Source organism: Penaeus monodon, chromosome 35 (assembly GCF_015228065.2).
Source record: "Penaeus monodon isolate SGIC_2016 chromosome 35, NSTDA_Pmon_1, whole genome shotgun sequence".
Taxonomy (NCBI): Eukaryota; Metazoa; Arthropoda; class Malacostraca; order Decapoda; family Penaeidae; genus Penaeus; species Penaeus monodon.
The window spans coordinates 805085-822584 of NC_051420.1; the positions used below are offsets into that span (position 1 = coordinate 805085).

At 36.0% G+C, this 17500-nt stretch overlaps 1 protein-coding gene and 1 pseudogene across 1 annotated transcript in view; one reads left to right on the forward strand and one right to left on the reverse strand.

Moving 5' to 3' along the window:
* The window catches only part of LOC119594947 (ryncolin-1-like), a 99837-nt gene that overhangs the window by 10560 nt on the left and 71777 nt on the right, over positions 1 to 17500 (reverse strand).
* LOC119594948 overlaps positions 4439 to 17500 on the forward strand; it is a 14144-nt pseudogene continuing 1082 nt past the window's right edge.

Sequence of the window (17500 nt, forward strand, 5' to 3'; positions counted from 1 at the left end):
TTGCAATTGTTTCAAGTCTTGTGGGCGGAGCATCGGCGCTGTCGGGCGTACGAAACCCCATCGCATCACAATGTGTCTTCTGCACGCATCATAAAGTTAATTCCGGATTAAAAGTAACCCAAATCCATAGTACTTGCACAGAAGATGCAAGACACACTGCCAGGCGCACGAGTCAATGTGATTATCAGTAGATCTGCTGTTTTACATGAAAGAGCAGATATCTGTGTATGATATTGTAGAGGTACCCTCTACAATATCATACGCTAATGTTGATAACGATACGTTTACTAAAGAGAGAGAAAGTGAGAGAGAGAGAGAGAGAGAGAGAGAGAGAGAGAGAGAGAGAGAGAGAGAGAGAGAGAGAGAGTGAGTGAGTGAGTGAGTGAGTGTGAGTGAGAGAGAGAGTGAGAGAGAGAGAGAGAGAGAGAGAGAGAGAGAGAGAGAGAGAGAGAGAGAGAGAGAGAACACACACACACACACACACACACATACACACGCTAGTATTACATCATGCCGATATATATCTGTCAATACAAATAAAATTGTATAAATGGCCTCAAATAGCCTATAAATCCTACAGACAACCGAAATGAAGTTGTCAAACAAAAATGAGATACTCGTAATATCAATTTATATTGGCGAAAATTTTCTCCGAGATCTCTTTTCTCGTGTGTGATGGCGGGTAGTATTTATCAGGCTGTTGCTGGCGAGGATCATGATAACAAATGTCCACGCGGTTTTAAAGTCACTTTAGTTTTAAGAACAAGGAAGTTTTTATACTTTGAATTTGAAACCTAATCGTTATTTTATTACATGGTTTCATTTTTATTCAATACATTGCCTAAGTTGGGATTCTTTTTTTTTTTGGAAATAACACTGCCTTTTCTGTGTCTGTAAATTCTGTTGGATTTTCTTTTCGTTTTTCTTTTCAATGTTGAGAGTTATGTCTGTTAGAATATCCCACAACTTATAAAAATATATATTAAGGAATTTTCACACACATCTTTCACATTTTTTCAAATGCCATAGTTAGTTTCGTTAATGCTTATTATAAATATTAATGGCAACTCAACTCCATCTTTTCTATGGCGGGATTTCGCTGTCATGACGTTTCATTACCTAATTGGTAGGATTAACTGGCTCGTTCTGCTCATGTACAGGATTAACCTTTGAGTTCAAAAGTAAAGCTTTATCCGGAGGCGCTTTAATACTGGATTAACTTCTATGGCACTTACAAAAGACGCCCAAAGTGTCATACCGCTTGAATCAAAACCAACCTTCTCACACACGAAGCATCCCATGACACGACGGTTTATTTGCATGTATAAGAAATATTATGATTATAGTGACAACTGAGATCTAATTGGTTCACACCTGATGTCACATCACATACTAGAATTATGGGTCAAAACTTGATTCTCCTAATAGCAACTATTTTACTGCACTTGCATAAGTTACTTGATTGAATTTCACATTCTTACCATGCTATATCATTATTGTTAAAGTTATTATTCATATAGAGGTAATCTTGACCAATGTATATGGTAAATGATAATGCAATAACAATAATGATTATAATACATGATAATACTAACAATGACAATGATAATAACAATAACACTGACAGTGACAGGCATAGTAATAATTATAATCAAAATGGTACATTCATTTTGTGAGTGACCCTGCTATATTTCATCAACAGATATCGATAAGAATCTCTTGATATCTGATGGCTTTGAAGACACAAACTGGTTCTAGAAGAAAAAAAAACTATTCATGATACTTAGTACTATAGTAATTATAATAACAACAGCAATGATGATAATAATGATGGTAATTATAATAATAATAATGAAAATTATTATTGTAATTATCATCATTCATATTGGTAATGCTATTGCTATTATCAATATCATTATCACCATATATATGGTAATGCTCAAGTTTTTGTGGAGTTTTATTCAAAGGATCCTTTGCTGCCTAACAAAATTTTTACAAGTCCGAATGTCTTGCTTTGGCTGCTGTACTTTGAGTGTTCATTCGTTTGTCTGCCTTTTGCTTAAAAAAAGAAGATAAAAAAGTGCGGTATAATAATCATTCTCGTAAATTGTCTCTTACGAGTTTGAAGTTAAATGTAAATCACGTAAAAAAAAATAATAAATAAATAAATAAAACGATTATTTATCACCTATCTATCAGTGCTGCCTATGATGTCAACTGAATCACTTTACCCTGGTATTCAATATATGACAAACTGAATTTTTAAAACTTAAATTAAGAATTTACGAGTTAAGTCTCCTTTCAAATTTAAATTAATTTATATTTCCTTCCAACCAGACTCTTGTAAGTTGTTCAGTGTTAAGACTGAGACTTGACAATGCAGAACGTATATCAGTTTTCACTACAAGTCGATTCTTCTGTTTCTACTTAATGTAAAACAAACATGAATGATCCACTCTCGCACGTGTAGGCTGATGTAAATGGCAAAAGGGATTTGACTGCATGTGATCACAGATTTAAGTATTTACCAATCATCCAAGACCAAAATTTTTGCTTATTAGACCACAGATTGGCTTCTCACCTCGACCGCTCGACCGAACAGCTAGTCAAGTATATTCTTCACGTCCTGGTTTATACACGAGCATATAAAAATAAATAAATAAATATATAAAACAATGAAGGGGAGAACAAACAAACATAAGAACTCGCCAGAAGACATTTGGTTTTCTTACTTTTTAATCACTCGGCCAAAAAATTGAACCAGGCTTAAAGGATCCAATGGTTATGGACCGAGCTAGACTGCAGTAGAAATTAGGAAGGTGGATTCCAGTAACGTAAAAGTGGAACCAAGCTGAACCGTGGTCTTAGGGAGGTAAATGCGAACCTGGAGTTATTTGAGGATTAGTGTTTTTTCTCTTTTTTATTATTATTTAGTTATTTATTTATTACATATACATTTTTTTGCGTGTTAAATGTGATTAAAAATATGCGAGGTTTGTGGTTTCTTCATTAGAAATATTAGGACAACGAAAACGCTTCAATGAAAATACGATTAATAGCTTTTTGTGGTTATTTTGACCATTCTTTTTTTTTTCTGTATCGCAATGAAATAATTATATCTATGTTGTCTAAGAATATGTTCCCAACAACGGAAAAGTGTATGGTACTGTTGGCCTACATGCTCTGCATTTTGCTCGAAGGGAGTTTTAGGTACTCCTGTGTGAAAATGCATGTATGTGTGGAAAGTATATACGTATTTTTTTTTTTTTTTTTTTGTCTGGAAAAGTGTGTGTGTCTGTGCGTGTGTGTGTGTGTGTGTGTGCGTGCGTGTGTGCGTGCGTGTGTGTGTGTGTGTGTGTGTGGTGTGCGTGTGTGCGTGCGTGTGCGTGTGTGTGTGTGTGCGTGCGTGTGTGTGTGCGTGCGTGTGCATATGCACTCGCGTGTATATTTGCTTGTGTGTCGTGTTATCCGACACCAAAAAAAAAAACAAAAAAAAAGTTAACGATTCAAGAGGATTCAGCTGCACTTATAATTGTATCTAGGACCTCGAGAACGCTAAAAACTTCGTATATAATTGTTTGTAATTGAAAAAAAAAAAAAAAAAAATCCGGGAACTGGGAATCTCTCAATAGTGCGAATAACGAAATTACTCGTGGACTCGAAAAAAATTAAGGAATTTGAAACATATATTTGAAAGCGCTGTGCGAATAAAGAACGCAAGGTTGTGCGAATAAAGAACGAAAAGTCGTGCGAATAAAGAACGCAAGATTATGTGAATAAAGAACGCAAGTTTGTGCGAATAAAGAACGCAAGTTTGTGCGAATAAAGAACGCAAGGTTGTACGAATAAAGAACACAAAGTTGTACGAATAAAGAACGCAAGTTTGTGCGAATAAAGAACGCAAGGTTGTGCAAATAAAGAACACAAAGTTGTACGAATAAAGAACGCAAGTTTGTGCGAATAAAGAACGCAAGGTTGTGCAAATAAAGAACGCAAGGTTGTGCGAATAAAGAACACAAAGCTGTGCGAATAAAGAACGCAAAGTTGTGCGAATAAAGAACACAAAGTTGTGCGAATAAAGAACGCAAAGTAATGCGAATAAAGAACGCAAATTGTGCACTAAAGAAGCAAAGTTGTACGAATAAAAAATGCAAGGTTTTACGAATAAAGAACGCAAAGTTTTGCGAATAAAGAACGCAAAGTTGTGAGAATAAAGAACGCAAAGTTGTGCGAATAAAGAACGCAAAGTTGTGCGAATAAAGAACGCAAGGTTGTGCGAATAAAGCACGCAAGGTTGTGCGAATAAAGAACGCAAAGCTATGCGAATAAAGAACGCAAAGTTGTGCGAATAAAGAACGCAAAGTTGTACGAATAAAGAACGCAAAGTTTGTGCGAATAAAGGCTTCATCCGGGGACTCGAGCGAGCGTGAACGTTCGAGTCCACGCTCGCAGGACGCGCCAGTCTGGCTTCAACCTCGAAAGTGGCCGTGTTTTCATTTCCTTCCCAAATGCGCTTGACGTCGTAACCCAATTCGCTCTATAAAAAGCCCCCCCTGTAGGGATTCCTCAAGGTAAAATGGAGAAGGAGAAGGAGAAAGAGAAAGACAAGGACAAAGAGAAGGATAAAGGAGGCAAAGAAATAAGGCCGATCAAGACGAAGTTTACCGATGGTGGGTTTCGTTTATATTGCGGTGTTTTGTTGAGTTTTATTATTTTCTCTTTGTTCTTCGTAGGTTCATGTTTCGCAAACTGCTCTGTCGATTTGCGTGGGTAGTTTGTGTTGTTAATTTGAGTCGCGAGACGTATTTCGATACAATTGTGTCTTAAAAGTTTTATTTTCTTTTTTTTTTTCAGTATATTTGGGATGCAGTAAAAAAGAAAATCTCCTAGAGAATATTATGTATTAAACCGGTTTATTTGAATAAAGTGGCTAAAACTCCTAGAATCTTTCCAGGAACTCGTCGGTGCAGTCAGACCCGTTTTATTCGTTTTACTTCCACAAAAAAGGAGGAAAAAAAAAAAATGATGAAGATAAAGCTATAGCGAAGTTGCTCGGCGCCGACCCCGGTGGAGGGAGGAACCGGCCCCGAAAGCAAGGAAGGGCTTGCAATATGCAGGGGAATCATGAGACTGATGTGTGAAATGCACTGAGGATGAGGATTTACTTGGTAGTTGGTGGCTTTTTGGTGTTATGAAATAAAGAAAAGAAAAAGAGAAATAAATAGGCCTATAACCCACTTTCTGGATGGGGTATTGGGGTTCACGGACCTTGGCGAGGATAGCGCACCGTAATAGATTGTGGCTGGGTTGAACGTACGGCCGTGTTGTTATTAAAGGTTTAAGGGTGCTTTTCCTGTTCGGGATCCCTTTGAGGAATGCTTTATTCCATGGAGTTACTTTCCCTGTCCCTTACCTGGAACCCTTTTGTATAGCGCCAGCCTTGTTGGAATGTTGAGGGTTTGGTATTTATATGTTTTATGATTGCATTAAAGTAGGGAAAGTCCAAGGACCCAGTCATGAAGAGAGAAAAGAATACACTTTTTGCTATGTGAAAAACCAGTGCAGGCAAAGAATAACTTCAGAAAAGTAGAGAAAAGGTCATGACCAATGCTGCAGCATCACAGAGCCCTGACTATAATGATTGAGTGGGGGTCTGGGGGCAAAACCCTCATGGTTGGAAGGTTTTTGGTTCGTACCATGGTGTTAGTGGATTCCCTGGCGTGCACCCATGGTTGTTGGCTCAAGTTTTTGCGACTTAGTCTTGGAGTGTTGTGGTTTCTTCATTAAAACTTGCCAAGGGTTTAAGTTGATGGGAGGGGGAGGGTAGCCTTTTGTGAACTGTTTTTTCATTATATTCGTATAGTTTCATTAGAAATCTGTATAGTGTGTGATTACTTGAAGAATGCTAGTAAGTAAACACTAGGTTGCAGAAATCAGGTTAAAGGTTTAAATACACTCACATAATTTTTGAAAGTTAGTTGATCTACACACTGAGCATCAATTAGCAACCGAAAACTGTACATGTGTCAAGGAATAGTTTAGTTTATATTATTTAGTGAATTAAGTAGATAGGGTTAAATATCAAATATATGTGCACGTATGTATGTATATGAATCACAACTAATAATGAACGTGCTCTTTCGTGTATATAGTGGCATGTTTTACCAGATATAGTCAGGCCGAGTGAAATACTTTGATATATAGATATTTTAATGTTCCCTCATATTTTGGTTTCACAAGACAAGGTGATATTCATTTCCTTTTGTAAAGATGTTACAAGGGCAGACACTTGTAAATGCCTAGGCTAAAAATATGCCTGTGTTCCATGAAAATGCTTTTGTATCTTAATATGGTTTGTGCCATATATCTGAGTATGTATTAAAATTTTCCACATTTGCACCCAAACTGTATTGTGAAAAGTTAATATTGCATTATGATATTAAGTGAAGTTTAAGTTTGGTATTTGAACCAGTACAGATTACAGATATTTTAAGATAAGTGATAATTAAATTTTATGATTGCCAACCAGGCAAGGGAGGGGGAAGTGTTTGGAATATGGAAAGGCTAGGGTTGCTTTTGTATGGGTGGCATTTGAGGGTAGAGTTTGGGAACACTTCCAGAGTTGTGATAATATGGTTATTGTTCTGTTATTTGCTAGTAAAGTAATTTCATATAAAAGTTTATGAAAGTAATTCCATGTGATTAAGGCTACCATATTTGAAAATTAGGAAAGTACAAGAATATGCAGTTAACAAGTGCCAATTATGCCTGCCATATTTGAAAATTAGGAAAGTGCAAGTTCACAGTTAACAACACAAAATTTACTCAACAGTCCATGTTGTCATGACTGGGAGTGCCCTCCCAAAGGGAGGGTTGATATCCCTGGACAAAGTTTTAGCAATATATTTTTATTTTAAAGTGAATTAATTGGTGGCGCAAATTAATTTTTACCAAAAAGGATGTAGTGTAAAAAAAAAATGTAAATGATACAACAATGTACCTTACTGTGGAGGGTACACATCAGCAGTGGTAAGGAGGAAGCAATATTTGATTTGAATCTGGGATGCATGTTAAAAACATTGCTCAGGCCAGATAACCAACAAAGTGGTACTTCCTTCTGCTATAGGGCGGTACTTTTGCCTTCTCTTCTGGCCAGTTACGCTCAGTGGTGTTGGTATGAGCTGCAGTGATGGGACTGACAAAGTTGAGGGAATGGTTCACTATTGGATGCTGAAACCTCATTTTATTAAGGCAATTATATGCCTTACAGCAGTCATTGGTGATGGTTGTCCCTGCTTTTATATGGTCTTTTGTAATTTCCAGTAGTGTTACTGCATCTCTGGATTATTTCCTGTGCCGACGACTGTAACTTTTGTACTATAGAAAAATATAATCTTCAGTTTCCCGAGCTTAGTTCGTCCTTGAAGTAAAGATTAACCATCCCATCTGTTAATTGCTATTAACCCATGGGATCTGTCAATGAAAAAGTTGAGGTTAAGGTAAACAAGGGCTGCACCGACAGTGACAAAATTAAAGATCATAGTGTTATAGGCTGCGAAAAACTGCATTTATTGATATCAAAATTAATCTGCAGAAGCCAACAGATTTGAGTTAAATGAAAATGTATCGTGTTGAATACCACACTAAGACCAAATTCCCAAGCACCTCCAGCAACAAAGTCCAGCCTTTCTTGCTTCACAACAAAAAACTTTGCTATGCAGTAACCTAATATAAACTGACTTGACACATGTAGCTTGTGACAGCATGGCCAATCATTGTTAATCTCTTAGAAATGCATTGTATTATTAATGAAATTCAGTTTAATCATTTATATAAAATATACCAAAGTACTTATGTTTAGATGTTCATTCCTTAACCCATTTCTAGCGGGTAGTATTCATAGAGGCCCAGGCCTTGCTGCCGGGGGCTTATATAGTCGCCCGATCATGTGCGACCACTCATGCCAAATACCAGCATCCCATGCTGTTTCTTCGTAATACTACGAAGATATGTTGTATTTTCAGTTTTCATTATTTTCTAAAGTCTCTACTTGCCATACTTACTGATAAATCGAGACTGAAGGATACTTTTGTTGTTATATACTCCATAGTTGATCATTATTTGGTCTATTGTCCGAATAAAATAAGCAGTGTGTGGCATCATGGAGTTGAAATCGTCGGTTTGTTGTGTTTTTTGTTTTTGTTGCATGGTAAAAATGAGAAAGTGTTAAAACTGACTTAATCACACTTTCACTGGCAGAAAAATAATCTTTTGCCGTGATTGTAAAAAAAAATACTCGTGGCATGTGCGTACATGCCACCCGTCGGCAATGGGTTAAATGTACAATGTCATCTATTTTATTATATACGCACCAAGGGCAGAGGCCCAGGTAGGGGAATACAGTGACTAGGAGGGGGATCTGGGGACAGAGCCCCGATAGGAAGATGCAGAGACTGGGAGGGGGTATGGGGGCAGAACCCTCGGTAGGGAAATACAGTGACTGGGAGGGGGCTCTGGCTTCGGAGCCCCCAGTAGGGAAATACAGTAACTGGGAGGGGGTCTGGGGGTAGAGTTCTGGGTTAGGAAGGTTTTTGGTTCACACTGTAATGATTGGGTTCATTCACAATGCAGCGTCAAATCTTCCACAGCTGAATCTTGTCTCAGGTTTTTCAATTTTTCACTTTCTTTATCATATAAAATACAGTTATTTGCTTGGATTCTTTATTTTCCACTTTCTTTTGCTTTTTAAAATGCCTACCATGGGTGTCCCCCCCCCCCCACACACACACATCCAAACCTCAGATTCCCAAGATTGTTGGCTGGATTGGCAACTTAGTCTCTAACAGGTGCAGACCTGTTGTAAACCTTTACCAAGTTGGCTGAACGGCAGGTTATGGGAACATCTCATCATGAAAAAAAGGGGGAGGGGTAGATGGCTGGCATATCTTGCTATGGGAAATTGTTGCTGAGTTGCAGGGGATAAGAATGTCTCAATATGAGTATGTAAAGCACTTGGAGGGAGATTGACTTATTGTTACTGTCATTGTACAGAGTGTAAGCTACCTGGAGAGAGAGTATTGTATTTTTTCAGTGGAAACAGTCTATTACTCTCTTTATGCAGCATACTAAATAATTAATATATACCTTGGGAATTGACAAAACAGCAAAAATGCTTCTGCAGAAAAAGGCTAATAGTATTGCAAAAGTAGGCAAAAGGAATCTTGATACTGCATGTGAGGATTCATGTGGCCCAGATCTATAATTCTGACATATGGGAGAGATGCCAGTTAAGGAAGTCTACTGCCTGGATTTTGGTCCACATGCAAGCTGGATGGATTGATATTCTAACAGAGAAAAAAACTCTTTGAAGTTTGATGACAAACAAACCAAAAGTATATTTAGAACAGGTAACAACTTCTTCACTATGAATGGCTATGTTGGGGGTGGTGAAAAAAAAAAATGCGTAAATGCTCTCACCATCAGTGGTTGTGTCCTCGCCACCTCTTGGTCAGAGATTATCAGCTGTGACTTCAGTCCTTGATACTTTCTAGCTTGTGTGATAGTGACATTGAGCTTATTTTACACTGTATTCAACAGCTGTGTTAACACACTTGTCTACACCAACCACCTCAACCTCTAAAATACATAATTGCTTGTTATATTCACTGGTTTGGTTAACATAATTTGTAATGGTTAAATTCAAAATCTATGAAAATCATTTTGTTATCAAAGTATCCAGATTTTTACATGTAACATAATGTTTATACTATTGGTGTGTGATTCAGATTGGTAAATGGGAAGAGGGAGGACAGATCAAAGGAAAGTTAAGAACATTCAAACAAGTAGAGTGAGGGGGGCAAGAACTGGGAGAGCTACAGTGCAGCTCATGGGGGTTTCCTACTTTTGAGAGGAACAAAACTTCAGTAGCCAACAGTACCAGCACGAACCCATGTATTGCTGAAAAAAAAATGTAATGCTGGTATGTTAAGTCAAACTTATCACTGACAATACAATATTATTATTTGGTTTGCTACAATAATTTGTGATGTGCCACTTGGCAACTTAATACAATGGCAACTGGTGTTTCAACATCTTGCTTAGATATTAAATAGAAAAAAATGGTCTTTGTATTGATATTGTAATTTTTATTTATTATTGTTATTATTATTATTATTATTATTATTATTATTATTATTGTTGTTGTTATTATTATTATGATGATGGTTATTATTATGGTTATTATTGTTTTTATTTTTATTTATTTATTTTTTAATATCATCATCATAGTTATAGGTAGTTGTTATAGTTATCATCATTATATTTATCTCTATCTTTATTTTTATTGTTTTGTTATTGCTGGTTTTGTAATTCTTACTATTATTATTGTTGTTATTGTTTTTATTATTAATATTATATATTTTATTTTATATTTTATATTATATTTTATTTTATTACTATTGTTGTTATTATTATTATTATTTGTTTTTGTTGTCATTTTTGTATTGATATCATTAATATTGCTGTTGTTATTGTTTTTGTTATTATTATTGTTATTATTATTATTATTATTATTATTATTATTATTATTATTATTATTATTATTATTTCCACCACCACCACCACCACCACCACTGTTGGCATTGCTATTACTATTGTTGTTGCTATTCCTATAGCTATAGCCATAGCCATTACTGTTACTGCTACTGCATTATTATTTTTGTTGTTGTTGTTGTTGTTGTTGTTGTTGTTGTTGTTGTTGTTGTTGTTGTTATTGTTATTGTTATTGTTATTGTTATTGTTATTGTTATTGTTATTGTTATTATTATTATTATTATTATTATTATTACTACTACTACTACTACTACTACTATACTACTACTACTACTACTACTACTACTACTACTACTACTACTACTACTACTACTACTACCACTACTACCACTACTACTACCACTACTACCACTACTACTATTACTATTACTGTTACTGTTATTATTATTACAATTATTATTTTTATTTTTGTTTTTGTTTTTATTATTGTTGTTGTTGGCATTATTAATATTACTATTATTATGGTTGTTATTACTATTATTATTATTATTTTTGTTGTTATTGTTTTTGTTGTTATTATTATTATTGTTATTATTATGATTGTTGCTGCACTACATACAGCATAATTGGGTTAAGCATCAAAATGTGCAGTCAAACATTATTGTAATTGTGGGCTGTAATCACTCCATGCATATAGTTCAGTTATCTGATGTCATTTGCATGATTGACATTTACATTTGTTGATTAGTTTTGTGTGTAGTAATACAGGACATGTTTTTCACTCAAACCAATCGGCATGGATGGCAAGAATACATGCCATGCCCACTGTAATATACGTTTATTTATTGTATTTACACACACATGTCTCTGCAAGTGCTTAATCACCAAGGAGTCAGATATTAGTCTTACCTATATCACCTGTTACCCTTTTCCTTGGCTTTTAGAAAGAGTAATTTGTATTATTTTATTGTCTTAAATGTTGCCAAGATTTTAATAACAGTTAAATAATCATAACATCAATAACAATAATAACAGTATCGATATCGCTTACATTAAAAAGAAAAACATATTTTCCCTCCAATTCAAGGAATGGGGAAATCAAAATTGGTCATTAGTGCTTACTGATAGACTCCTTGCCAGCTGAGCACATGTGGAGCCATCTGTATGTAACAAATTTCACAAGAAACTACAGGGGACGGAATGTAAATCTGTGGTGGTTGGGTTAACCCATTGCCACTGGGGGTAACATGTATACACATGCCATGTTCACAAGTGTTTAGCTTGTTTATTTTGTGTACACATAGATGGCTGCACGAGTACTTAGTCACCAAGAAGACAATGACTAGTCCTACCTACCTACCTACCTTTTTTGCATCTTTACCTTTTCCTTGATAAACAGAAATATATTTTTTTAAATATTTTGCTGTTAGGATTAATAATTATGCTATGGTAATCATAATGCCAGTTATAATAACAATAGGGGCTATTAGATATTAGGAACAAAAACAAAAAGAAAAACAAAACTCAAGGAAAAGGAAATTAGGTGGATCCCACTGCGTAAAGACAGTTCGCAAAACAAAGCTACAGTGGACATTACATAGTAGGAAGCGGGTTAAAGAGACCCACTTGTATTACTAGAGAACATGAAATATAATCTTACGCATTCCAAACAGATGTTATGATCAGTATCGTCATTATGTTGTCAAAGATATAAATAAAAGTTAAAATAAAGATAAAACCATAGTATGGTAACAAACTGCTGCATCTATTAGTTGCTGTATCTGTAGATTCATTTAATTTATTTATTTATATACATATCTTGTGTTATCTTGTGAGGAATCTAGTTGGTGTGTGGGATTTTTAGAAATCAGAATATTTGTAGAACTTTGACATTTCAGGATTTTCTTGACATAAGAAGTTTCATGTGAACCTTTCCCTTTACAGGTGAAAAAGTGCTCTGTTTTCATGGCCCTCTGATATATGAAGCAAAATGTTTGAAGGTACAAGTCAAAGATAAACAGGTCAAGTATTTCATACACTATGCTGGGTGGAACAAAAAGTAAGTTTTTTTTTTACTATTTTATTAAGTAGTTAACTTTTATCGCCTGTGTGAGAAGACCCTTATATCAAACATTTTCCTTGGTACATTTTTTGTTTGGATAATTCTTTATTATCTTTAGATTGTATGATTCTGAAAGTGAAAATAGCAATAATATTGTGTATTGTTATCCTATCTAACAGTCTATCTATCTTTGTTGTGATATCTGTTATTTAAAAAAACAGTTGTCTTAGAAGAACGGTATTTTATGAATCACGAATTGTATTTTGTGAATCATTGAATGTATGATGAAAAATGAATAGTTATGGATAGTTATTTTCAGAACCGTCAGAACTGTAGAATGCATATTTAAGAATTATAAAGAGTGTAAGAGTAGTCAAGAATTTGAATGATGTAGGTAACATGTGATTATGAACTGTATGGCAAATATTCTTGGTAGTAATGGATCTAATACTTGACAGCTGGGATGAATGGGTTCCTGAGAGTCGTGTCCTGAAGCTCAATGATGCGAACATCAACAGACAGAAGGATCTTCAGAAGGCCCATGAAGCATCACTGTAAGGTTCCTTTACTGAGCTGAACGAATTAAGTTTTTAAATATTTTTCTAAATATTTTTCTAAAATGCTTTCTCATCATTTTGTACTTGATTTGAAGTGATACATAGGGATTTGTTTTTTCTTTTGGTTAGTGTGTATTCATATCTGGTATTTACTATAAAATATGATTGAGAAATAACCTCTTTATGCATTAAATGAAGCTCCATGAAGTCCTCTGAGCTTATCACAAGGTTCCTGTTGAAAGATGGTATTGAAGGAGATGAATGAATTGTATTGCCATTGGCATTATTTGCTGTAGTCATTGTCGTTTGCTGTCCTTGGTGTCCTCCTACGTATAGTTGTTCTCCTTTCAGTTATCCCCTTCCTTCTTTTTTTCCTCTGTATTTCCCAGGTTCTCTTTTGCTTTATCCTCCTCTTACAAGTTTCTGCCTTCCTCCCCTGTCCACACCCAAGCCATTAGGATGCCCTCATTATCCATATTGACGATGACTATACCCTTCAGGAAGAACAAGAAATCCAAGAAGAACCTGGTAGACAAGAAGAAGGTGAAGGAGGGCGGTTCCTCAGGCACGGGGGGGTCGGGGGGCTCCACAGGGGGGAACACGAGCAATGGAGGTGGTGGGGGAGGGGGAGGAGGGGGTGACGACTCCAGGTCCTCGACCCCCAGCACAGACCGGTCAAGTGGTGGTCCAGGCAAGCGATCAGCGGCTTCCACTCCCACCACCCCTGCGTCTGTCAAGGGAGACGAGTCGGAATCTCGCAAGAAGCGCTCGCGGCTAGAGTCCACTGTTGATACTGTAAGTGTGTATGATCTTGTTTTCATGCCTTATTTTTACTTATTTAATTTTATTGTAGTAATTACCATTGATGTGAGGTTGATTTTTTTTATTTATTTATTTACTTATTTATTTATTTATTTATTTATTTTAATATGCCTTAAGCCTTCACTCTTGTACATATAAAACTGCTTCTAAATTAAGGAGAGAGAACTGAAAATTTTGGTGCTCAAAAAACGGGACCAATACTACTTGCATTGGTATCACTCATATGTTTATATATATATATATATATATATATATATATATATATATATATATATATATATATATATATATATATATATAATTTTTTTTTTTTTTTTTTTTTTTTTTTTTTTTTTTGGTGTCATTGTTATTTTCCTCCTCATAAATTACCCTGATTGAGCATTATGTCACAGTTTATCATGGTGTTTCACGTGAGCATAGCACAGATTTTGCCATCATTCACTACTTATCACCACCACTGAACTCTGCCAGGATTTGTGCTGCCAGTTGGTCTTTTCTAATCTTGAGGATAATGCATGACTCTTCATTCTCAATGCTGTCACAGTCTGTGCATGTGTATTAACTGTATCACTGAAAGTTATTTTTGTAGACTTATATTTACACTGTTTAGAGTCATTTTCGTAGCCTCTGAAATCACCTTATGATTCCACCTAAGCATCTCTATTTTTCCAGTGGCTTTGAGGATGTTTCTGATACTTTGTAAGGCTCAGGCTATCATGAAGTAATAGTCAGTTTTTGAATGCATTTCAACATTAACTCTGGTAGTAATTAGGAGCCACTGAAGGAAAAAAAAAAAAAAGCCATGTAGAATGAAAAAGGGGGTGTCTTTGTGTATCTTTCTGGTTCTTGTAAGTTAAGAAAAACTTGATCTTTTAGCTCTTCGAATGACCCCCAATATTGGAATGTTAACAAGGATATCTCCGCATTTGTCAAGAGTTTCTGAATTTCAGTTATCCCTAGTTTTTAACCTTTAGGGTCCTTTTTTTTTAATGTGATGATTTTTTGAATGGGTTGTGAGTGAGGAAGAGCATTACTATCACTTCTAAGAAAAAAAAAAAAAAAAAAATCCATTTGCCTAATTGGAAATAACTTTTTTGTTATTATTATTATTATTATTATAATTATTATTTGTTTATTTATTTATTTATTTATTTTTGGTCTACGATTAATTTATAATACTTATCTTTGATTTACACACATAATTGAATTTAAATGGATTTTCTCCTTTGGTTTTAGATCTTACTTTTGCAGGCACTCTGTGATCAACATCCCTTGATGGATTTTTACTGTGTAGGCATACTACATGAAAACAATCTTATAGGTGACTGTCACTGAAAAGTATATTGGCTGTGATTTGTGTGCAAATAGACAAAAGATGCTGAGAGGAATTTATGTAGTTGCATAATATTAAAGGGGATTTCCTGTGAAAGATTCCAATATTTAAAGATTGCTTGAAGATATTTAAAGTACTCTTCTTCTGAATATTATTTCAGATGGATACATTATTAAATATTTCATTTGGGTTGCGTAGAAATTTCAAAGAATTTTGTCGCGGTTGTCAGCTTCACCTAAGTCCGTGGAGTGCGAGACACAGCTCCGCCAGTGAAGTGCTGTAGTGTGATCCACAGAGGAGGCTATGCAAAGCATTTTTTTCCCCACCCAATGATACTAATGTGTATCATCAAGCTTATTAGATATTCGTCAGCACCATGGGGTGGGACCATAAGTGTATTTGTATACTCCAGGGATTAAAAGGTAGTGTAATTTTTAAAAAAATTTCTCCAGAAGCTCTATTAGTTTTATCAGCCAAGTATGTTGATGAATAAAGTACTTGTCTCAGTATTAACAATTAGCAAGAAATTGGTAATTTCAATATACTTTTTTATAGTTACCATAATGCTACTATTGAGTCAGGACATACATAAAGGTGCAGTTACAAAGCCCATAGATTCTGTTGGATTCCATAGATTATTATTGGATTGTCACCAACCCAACCCTACATATTGGTTAAACTGTTGCAATGTAAACCATTGGCCCAGTCCACTGCAATCACCAGACCAAAACAGACATAATAGACAAGGGTGTTCATCTTCTTGAATCTTTTTTTAGTCTTAACAAGTGAGCCAGAAATTTAGAAAGATTGGGAAGGCTGTAGAAGACTGTGAATAGCCTTTTTCTTGTTGCTTTGAAGAGCACCGTGGGTTTTTTGATACTGAGGAATCGGATGAGCATTAATATTTTCATTGAGTTATTTCTCTTTGTGTATAATTGTATTGATGCATGAAGATGTACAAATGTGTTTATTTACCTCTCTCTCTCTCTCTCTCTCTCTCTCTCTCTCTCTCTCTCTCTCTCTCTCTCTCTCTCTCTCTCTCTCTCTCTCTCTCTCTCTCTCTCTCTCTCTCTCTCTCTCTCTCTTCTCTCTTTCTCTCTCTCTCTCCTCTCTCTCTCTCTTCTCTCTTCCTCCTCTCTCTTCTCTCTCTCTCTCCTCTCTCTCTCTCTTCTCCTCTCTCTTCTTCTCTCTCTTCTTCTTCTCTTCTCTCTCTCTCTCCTCTCTCTCTCTCTCTCTCTCTCTCTCTGTATGTGTCGGGGGGGGGGGTCAGTGAGTCAATGTATGTATGTATGTTTGTAAAATTCCAGATATATGTCAGTACCTTTTTATTTAAACAAATATTCCCAACACATTATAGGCTCTCAACAGTGTGACCTTGAATCTCTGGAGGGATGGGTGCCCCTCAATTTGATCCAGTGGGTAAAGCCAGCGGAAAGTGGATGGAGGGATTGGCAAAATCCACAGAAAATTAATGGAATCGGCACATTTATGGACAGTATAGCTTCACCTTGATTTATTCATTCCTGAATATTTCATTCTTCTTCTGAAAGAGAAGATAAATAGAAGTTTTTTAACTGATATTTATAATTGATATTAAAAAGCCTTCTTTTCGAGTACAGTCCCTCAGTGAAAGGTATTCTTAATCAAATTTGAATGTTTAAAAGTGTAAGAACTTGAAGTCCTGTTTCAAAGCTACTTTAAAACTTTTGTAAGATAAGTTTTCATGTGGAAGTATGTAAATATACATACTCACATATATGGATCTACACATGTGCCCACACACACAGACACGCAGGGCAGACACAGACACGCAGAGGCAGACACAGACACGCAGGGGCAGACACAGACAGGCAGGGGCAGACACAGACACGCAGGGGCAGACACAGACACGCAGGGGCACACAGACACGCGCAGAGGCAGACACAGACATGCAGGAGCAGAAACAGACAGGCAGGGGTAGACACACCCACCCACACACCCACCACACACACCCACACTCATACCAGCACACCCACACATGCACACCCACACACATACCCACACACATACCCACACACATACCCACACACATACCCACACACACACACACACACACACACACACACACACACACACACACACACACACACACACACCACACACACACACACACACACACAGAAACATATATTTTAC